We start from the raw sequence: 7,520 nt of genomic DNA, 5'->3' as shown, positions 1-7,520 counted from the left end.
AAAGTTCCAGGACAGAGTGCTTGGATCCACCATACCCGGGTGAAACCCTGGAAACCCTCACCATCGGACCCCTCCGAGGCAGAGGCTGCAGACGAATGCTCCTGGGAGCCACTGGACGGTCTCAGGATGATATTTCCTCGCCACCCCAGGACAGATGAGGGCTACACAGATAACTCTACCTCAGACCCCACACAGCCTTTAGGCCAGTGAATGCCTTTACCCCGTTCCTGTGTTTACAGTGACCAAACTCTCATGCCTGCTAGTCCTAAGATTTTTTTATTTCCTGTGACACTCACCTAACTTCAAGGGCACTGCCACCTCACAATCTTACCCTTGTCTCACTTAAACTGTTCACTTGTTTGTCCGTTTTTCCAGAAGTTCTCAGGTTACCGAGGCCTCTGAACCAAGTGTGCCAGCTCCAGGACCACCGTCTCCTGGACCACCTCAACCTTATCCATCCTGGGCCCTGAATGGACAGCTGCTTCCAACAGAGTATGAAGGGTGTGAACCCCAAACCCCACTTTGACCCTTTTGTCAGCAGGAAGTAGCTAGAGATGTTGTTGCCCAGTTCCCCAAAGATTTGGGTTCATACCTCTTCAGGGAGGAATGTTAGGCAGGCTAGCGTAGGGCTGGGACATCCATTAATGCATGCCCATTGGTCTGAGCTACGGAAACAATGGAGTGGCGCACTGCACATGCTCAGAGGTTCAGGTTTCCTGCTGGGTACGCATGGGTGGGCACTGCACCTGGATTGACCCACCTAGGCCAGGTGAATTCAATTCAGCCAATGGGGTCAATCCGGGGTTGTCCACCATGCCTCCCCGTGGAATCCTTGAAAGACAGGAGCCCAGGTTGACTGGGACCTTTTTTGCGTGACTCTGCGAGCAGCTTCCAGGCAGGCTGCATGTTCATGAGGAGCCCTGTGGGTGCCTGTATAAACCTGAAACTCCTTCTAATGCTCATTAAACTCACTTGGATCACGAACCAGCTTCAGCGTGGATTCTTTCTCCCGCGGAGACAAGGACCGAGGAATAGCTCTAGCTCCAGAGAGATCTAAGAGGTCACATATAACCTCCTCCTTGGGGGACGGACAACAGAAAAGTGGGTGGAGGGAGACGGCAGACAGGGAAAGTTATGACAAAAATAATAATTTATAAATTATCGAGGATTCATGAGGGAGCGGGGAAGCAAGGAGGGAGGGAAAAATGAGGAGCTGATGCCAGGGGCTTAAGTGGAGAGCAAATGTTTTGAGAGTGATGAGGGCAATGAATGTACAATGTGCTTTACACAATTGATGTATGTATGGATTGTGATAAAAGTTGATGAGCCCCTAATAAAATGATTTTTAAAAATTCTAAAAACAAATAATAATAATGTCTGTTTCCATAAACATTTGCAGCCTCAGGAATCTGATAGAGAGTCGCTATGAGTCAGAATGAACTCCATGACAGTTTCTTCTGTTTTGTTTTTTATGTTGAGGCGTAATTCACACTGAAGACTGAAGTCTTTGATTCTCATCAGTACATACCTCAAGTCCTCTTCCTTTGTAAGCAAGGTTGGGCCAGTCATCTGCACACCGCGGGTCGCTCATAAGCCCTCCTCCGCTTCCGACGCCACACTCTTCTTCGGATAGTCCAGCTTCTTGGATTGTTTGCTTAGCATACGGAATGGATAAGTGTGGTAGTTACGGAATTTCATGTCAACTTGACAATAAGTGCAGGGTGGAGGCTGCCTGTCAATCAGGTCACAGCCTGACGAAGCCTCCTTGTGGGTGTGGCCTTCTCATGAGGATTCTGGGAACTTCCTCTCTTGCTCCCTGGAGGTGGGCCACACTCTCTCTGTTTCACCTTCCTGTTGACAAGCCACGTGGCGGAGACCTGTGCCAGCACTGTGATGCTTCCACCGCCATTGGATCACAGGCTTTTCACTCAGTGCCCTGAGATCTTCCTGCACTCTGACCACTGCATGCAGCTGTGTGAGTCTGAAGAGGGATTGATCAGAGTTATGGACTTGAGTAGGACTGGTTGAGATGTTGTCTTGATATATATATAATATAGATGTTTTCTTGATATATAAATGCCTCTGGATTTGTTTCTTTAGTCAACTGTCTAAGCACAGTAAGTATGGTGAGAGGATACAGCCCTGACACACACCTTTCCTGATTTTAAGCTATGCAGTGTCTCCTGGCTTTGTTTATTCAAACAGATAGCCTTTTAGTCTTTGGACAAGTTCCACATCAGCACAATGTTCTGGGATTCCTATTTCCCCCCAGGTAATCCATAATTTGTTATGATCTACAAAGTCAATACCTGTGCCTAGCCAGTGGCGCACAAGTAAGCAGTTTTGGGTATTCTCTGCACTAAGTTCCAAGACGCCTCTGACATCAGCAATGGCGTTGACTTGCCTTCTAAGCAGTACCTTGTCAAGGTACAACTGCAACCATTTTTTGAATGAACTTCAGCAAAATTTCACTTGCACGTGCTATTAATGATATTGTTTGATAATTTCTGCATTCACTTGCGGAGTTAGTCTGGGTTGACTAGAGAAACAAGACGTGGAGCTCTGCAGTTGGTTAGCCAGGAGCTGTCTTCCAAATTATTTGATGTAGACTCTTATCTACAAGAGTCTACATCAAATAATTTGTGTTTCTGGCATTACATCCACTTGCTGAAGCATCTCAACTGGTACTCTGCCCATTTCTGAGCTTGTTTTTCACCAGGCTTCCAGTGAAGTGTAGACTTCATCAGTTCTTGACCATATGTGACCTCTGGAAATGGCTGAATGTCGACCAAATATATTTGGTATAGTAACTGCATTCCTTTCACCTGCTTTTGGTTCTTCATGTTATTTAATATTTTTCCCATAAAAAACCCTCACTACTATCAAGTTAATGCTGACTTATAGCAATCCTATAGGGGCAGAACTTCCCCCTATGAACTTCCAAGACTATAACTATTATTAACAGGAGTAGAAAGCCCATCTTCCTTGGAGCAGCTGGTGGTTTCGAACTGCTGACCTTGCAGATAGCAGGTCAATAAGTAACCACTACACTATGAAACAAATTGTGAGTTTTAAAGTAAAGATGCCATACAAATCGCCTTCTCTAGTGACAATGCAATTATGCCAAAAGTTAAAATCTCACTATATCTGTATCATAAAGAACATAATTTTAATACTTTATGAATCATAGATGATATTATAATATAAGTTCTATTGTGGAACTTCATGATAGAAATATTAGTATATCCTAAAACTTAAGAATGGGAAAGATAAGTGCATTGCCTTAATAGTTTCTATGCGAAAAAGGCTGAAAGAGAACCAAACACACAACTTCAGAAGTAAGACTGTACTCAAAGGAAGTGGAAGATGATAAAGAACAGAAAATGAACTATAAAACAAAGATGATATAGTAGTCTATTATATCATGATATTCTATAGTCTATTGTAAAATGATATAGTGAGTGCAAGGAAGAGGAAAGTGTTCTTCTAGAATTGAGTGTGGTGATGAACGTACAACCCTTCTGGATATGATTCAATTGTATGACATGTGGATAAAGTGCTAGTAAAACTGTTAAAAGTTTATTAAAAATAAAAATACCCACAAAGTCAACAATATTAGCAGTGATTTATGTAAAAAAACCCAATAACTTAGCAGTCACTTTTTAATAATATGCTGCAGGAAGTAGTAAAATCCCCAATCTTGGTGCCTTACAAGCTTATATCTGTCCCTGAGGAGTCAAGATGACCGTTGGATTTTCATACAGATGTTTGTCCCGGATCCCCTATCAGAGAAGTAGTGGACACACACATACACACACACACGTGTAATGTCTGCTCAAATGTACTGTCATTGTGACCAAGCCCACTGTGAGCTTGAGTCGATCCTGAGCAGCCTGACAGAAATGTCTAGTGATCAATTTCAGAATCTACAATCTACTTCCAGAAGACTTTCACTTAACAGCCATCCAGAGCCTTGAGCAGCGGTCTGGCACTAAAGCACATGGGGTCACCGTGGGAAAGTGCTCATTGGCAACCGATTGTGGTGGTTCTGGCTTTTTCTCCTTTAATAGGACACAGAGAGATTTGCCAACTCTACGAGAATATTATTCTAAATTCACCCGAAACATCTACCAAAAAATTATCTTAAATTGCGTTTTCAGAAATCGAGAGATGAAGTCGTCATTTCTATGACAGTGCTCTGGTGGTCCAACCAACGTGATACTCTCAGGAAACAGAGAGTGCTCAGCCAGGGATGCGAGCAGCCTTGCCCTCAGAGTGCACCGGGAGGGAGGACTGCCGACAAGGTCAAAAGTGAACATTTGTTTTCCCTTTGGATCCATTTTTAATTGATCTGTTTTCTATCATCTTCTGCTTTCACTTGGATTGAGGTTTTTCTGTGTTTTATTTATTTGTTTATTTACTTGCTTATTTCTAAAACCATTTTATCAGGAGCTAATACAGATCTCACACCATTTCAGTTTAATCACATCAAGCAGTGTTGTACAATTGCTACCACAGTTTCAAAACATTCTCTTCCTTCTTGAACTCCTTGACATCAGCTCCCTTTTCCCAACCCCCAACTATTGCTTTTGATTTTTTTCTTTATATGAAATCTAGGCTAGGTAATATGTAGAGACAATAACTAGATTATGTGCATGTGAACATTGGACACTGACTGAAGAAGAGCAAAGAAGAGTCCATGTGCTTAGGTGCTAGCTTAGGTGCTAGCTTAGGTGCTAGCTTAGGTGCTAGTAAAAACAATTAAAAGTACCAGGGTCTGCCAAAAGAATAATCAAGTCTGTCTTGGAAGAAGTATGGCCAGAGTTTGGTTCCCTAGAGGCAAGGGTGGCGAGACTTCATCTCACATACTTTGGACCCGTTGTCAGAAAAGGGTGGTGCCGGGAGAAGGACATCAAGCTTGGTAGAGGTTCCATGAGAAAGAGGAGGGCCCACAATTCTGGGCCATCCCGTTCCATTTGTGTGTTTCACTCTGTGTCCAGAGACAGGTCACTATGGGTCAGAACCGACTCAATGGTACCTAGAAATTAACAACAGGGTTATGGGAGGGGACATTAGGGGTAAGGAGTCGCTAATAATAATGGGTCCAAGAGTGAATAAATTTCTCAAATTGACTGTGATGATTGTACAACTTTTTAATACATTGAAATTACTGAGTTGTAACGCGTGTGAAATATATCTCAATAAAACTGTTAAACTAAAACAAAATAGAGAATAAGAACTGGACAAGTGGAAACACAATGGGTTTGTTTTTTTTTTTCAAAATACCTGTAATTTAATGTCTAGCCGCCTGGCTGACAGATGCCCTGTGCTTTTCAGAGGCTGCTTCAAATGTCCCCCGTTGGTGCCACAGCAGGGGCAAAGAGGAAGTTTGGAGGCAGCTGTGAGCCTGCTGAGTCCCAGAGCTGGCCTCTCTGGGCACTGGAGGGAGACAGGAAATGTGTACCCGGCTTAGACAGTCCCACAGTGGAGTCATTGCCTGTGTTCCTCTAAGAGACACGCTTCCTGGGACAAATCCCCTGCCCTCTGCTTCTTCCTGTCACCCACCAGGTGTGCCAAAAGGAAAGGGGGTAAGGAGGAAGAGGTACTTTGTTTCCAAGGAAACCAAGGGCTTTGGGTTCCTCTAGGGCAGACCCTTTAAGACCTATTTCCCAGACCTGCTGCGAACCTGTCCCTTTAATGTCCTGCAGGGGGGGTCGAGTGCAGTCACTTGGCTGGGTGTTGAGAAAAAGGAGCTAGCTGCCCAAGGCACCAGCTGCTGGCGACAGCAAGATGATCCGCTGTTCAGCACGTCCATGATTGACACCCAGTTGGTCCAAGGCCAGGCTCTGCGCCTCAGGACTAACCCTGGGGCCTCCCAAGTAAGACTGAGTCAGATTTGAGGTCTACCCAGAGGTTTGGTCCTGGCGAAACCCAGCCCTCCCTGAGGTCTGCTGGAGAAGACGGGCTGGGTAAAACTCCCTGAGCCCTTGAGGCGGGCACTGGCTGGGCCAGATTGGAGCCCGGCCGTGGAGCTGACGCACTGGCCGAGTGAAGTTGCCTTATGCAGCTGGAAAGTTCTTGGCTGAGGCCCAGGTGCAGTACAGCAGGGTTGCCATCGAGATCGTGGACCCCCCAATCCACACCGGAAGGCTGACAGGTCTGGTGGAATTGGGAGTTGCATTGGGTCTCCTTTCCTTAGCCTAGTTTCTGGGGAAAAGCGACCGTCCACTCCCCAGAGGGCAGCACGCGCTGGGCATTTGGACCGCTGGCCACTGAAGAATCTGCTTGTCAGAGCTTGTGGAAGTCCCACCGTCCCAGATGCTTCTTCCTGTCCTTCAACAGTGTTTGACCAAGGCCCCCATTCCTTCCTGGTGGAGGCCTGGGACCTGCCCCTTTCCTGTTCTCAACTCCGTTCAACGCGAGCTTGTGAAGGAAAAAACCTGCCGCCACCCACGACTCCGGTTCTGCTGGTGCCGCTGCACGGTGGAACTGGTCTGTTGGTCTGTACCTCTGCTCGATGCTGCCACTGTCCTTCAGGGGGCTGCTCCCCCAGGGGCAAGCCTGCAGGGAAGCTGGCAGGGAGAGGGAGCCGGTAGCCAATGTTGCCATAAAAGAGTCGCTGGGGTTCCTCGGTCACCCCACAAGGCAGCATGACACCTTGGCTGGGGGAGGCTGGGCTGAGGGTCTGCGTGGCCTTGTCTTCCTGCCTGGTGGCTCCAAGTCCAGGGCCACAGCAATGGGTAAGAGGGAAGAACTGAAGCCGGCTGAGGGGGCAGTCCAGTTGGCTCTGGGCAAACAGGTCAGCAGAGAGCAAGCCCCCGCTGGGTCCCGGTCCCCATCCTCAAGTTGGAACACATCATCCTCCAATTCTTCCACACACTGAGGCAGCTCCATCTCCCAGGGCAGTGGCGGGAGGCGAGAGGTGCAGGAAGGGGCGGTGCAGGAGGCCGGGGTATTTTCATATGATCATTTACATAAAAACTCACAAGGATCATCGGGAAAATTAGAAAGAAGAAAGTAAGGTGCCTGGACACACACCCTCAATATACAAAACTCAAGTTCCTCTCTACACCAGCACCAAAAAAGTTTAAAGTGCAATTTTAAAAGGTGCCATTTACTGTAGCAACCAAAGCTACAGAGTATCTCAGAAGAATCCCAACAAAACATGTCCAAGACCTAGACTCAAGAATAATAAACTTTACTGAAAGACATTGAGGAAGACCTAATAAAAATAGAGCAATTCATTGTTCATGGAATAGGAAACTCAGCATCATGAAGCTGTCAATTCTCTCCAAATTGATCAATATAGTCAATGCAATGCCAGTTAAAATCCATGCAGTGTGTGTGTGTGTGTGTGTGCACAATTTGAGATGCTTGTTCTAAAATGTGTATAAAAAACCCCAAAATACCAAGATAGTCATTAATGAAGAAAAATATAAAGTTTTCCTTAGTAAATAACAATAAATAGCGTGATGTTGGCATCAGGAAAAACTGTCAAAGTGAAGTACATGGAATGTTAA

General features: G+C 45.8%; 1 pseudogene; it reads right to left on the bottom strand.

The window, feature by feature from the left end:
• Window positions 1-6,288: 6,288 nt before the first annotated feature.
• On the bottom strand, window positions 6,289-6,894 carry LOC142437826 (bcl-2-modifying factor-like; annotated as a pseudogene).
• Between the last annotated feature and the right edge of the window lie 626 nt (window positions 6,895-7,520).

The sequence above is a fragment of the Tenrec ecaudatus genome, chromosome 1 (genome assembly GCF_050624435.1).
Source record: "Tenrec ecaudatus isolate mTenEca1 chromosome 1, mTenEca1.hap1, whole genome shotgun sequence".
Classification (NCBI taxonomy): Eukaryota; Metazoa; Chordata; class Mammalia; order Afrosoricida; family Tenrecidae; genus Tenrec; species Tenrec ecaudatus.
Note: the sequence above shows the minus strand (reverse complement) of the source record. Positions and strands in the feature narration are given on the sequence as shown.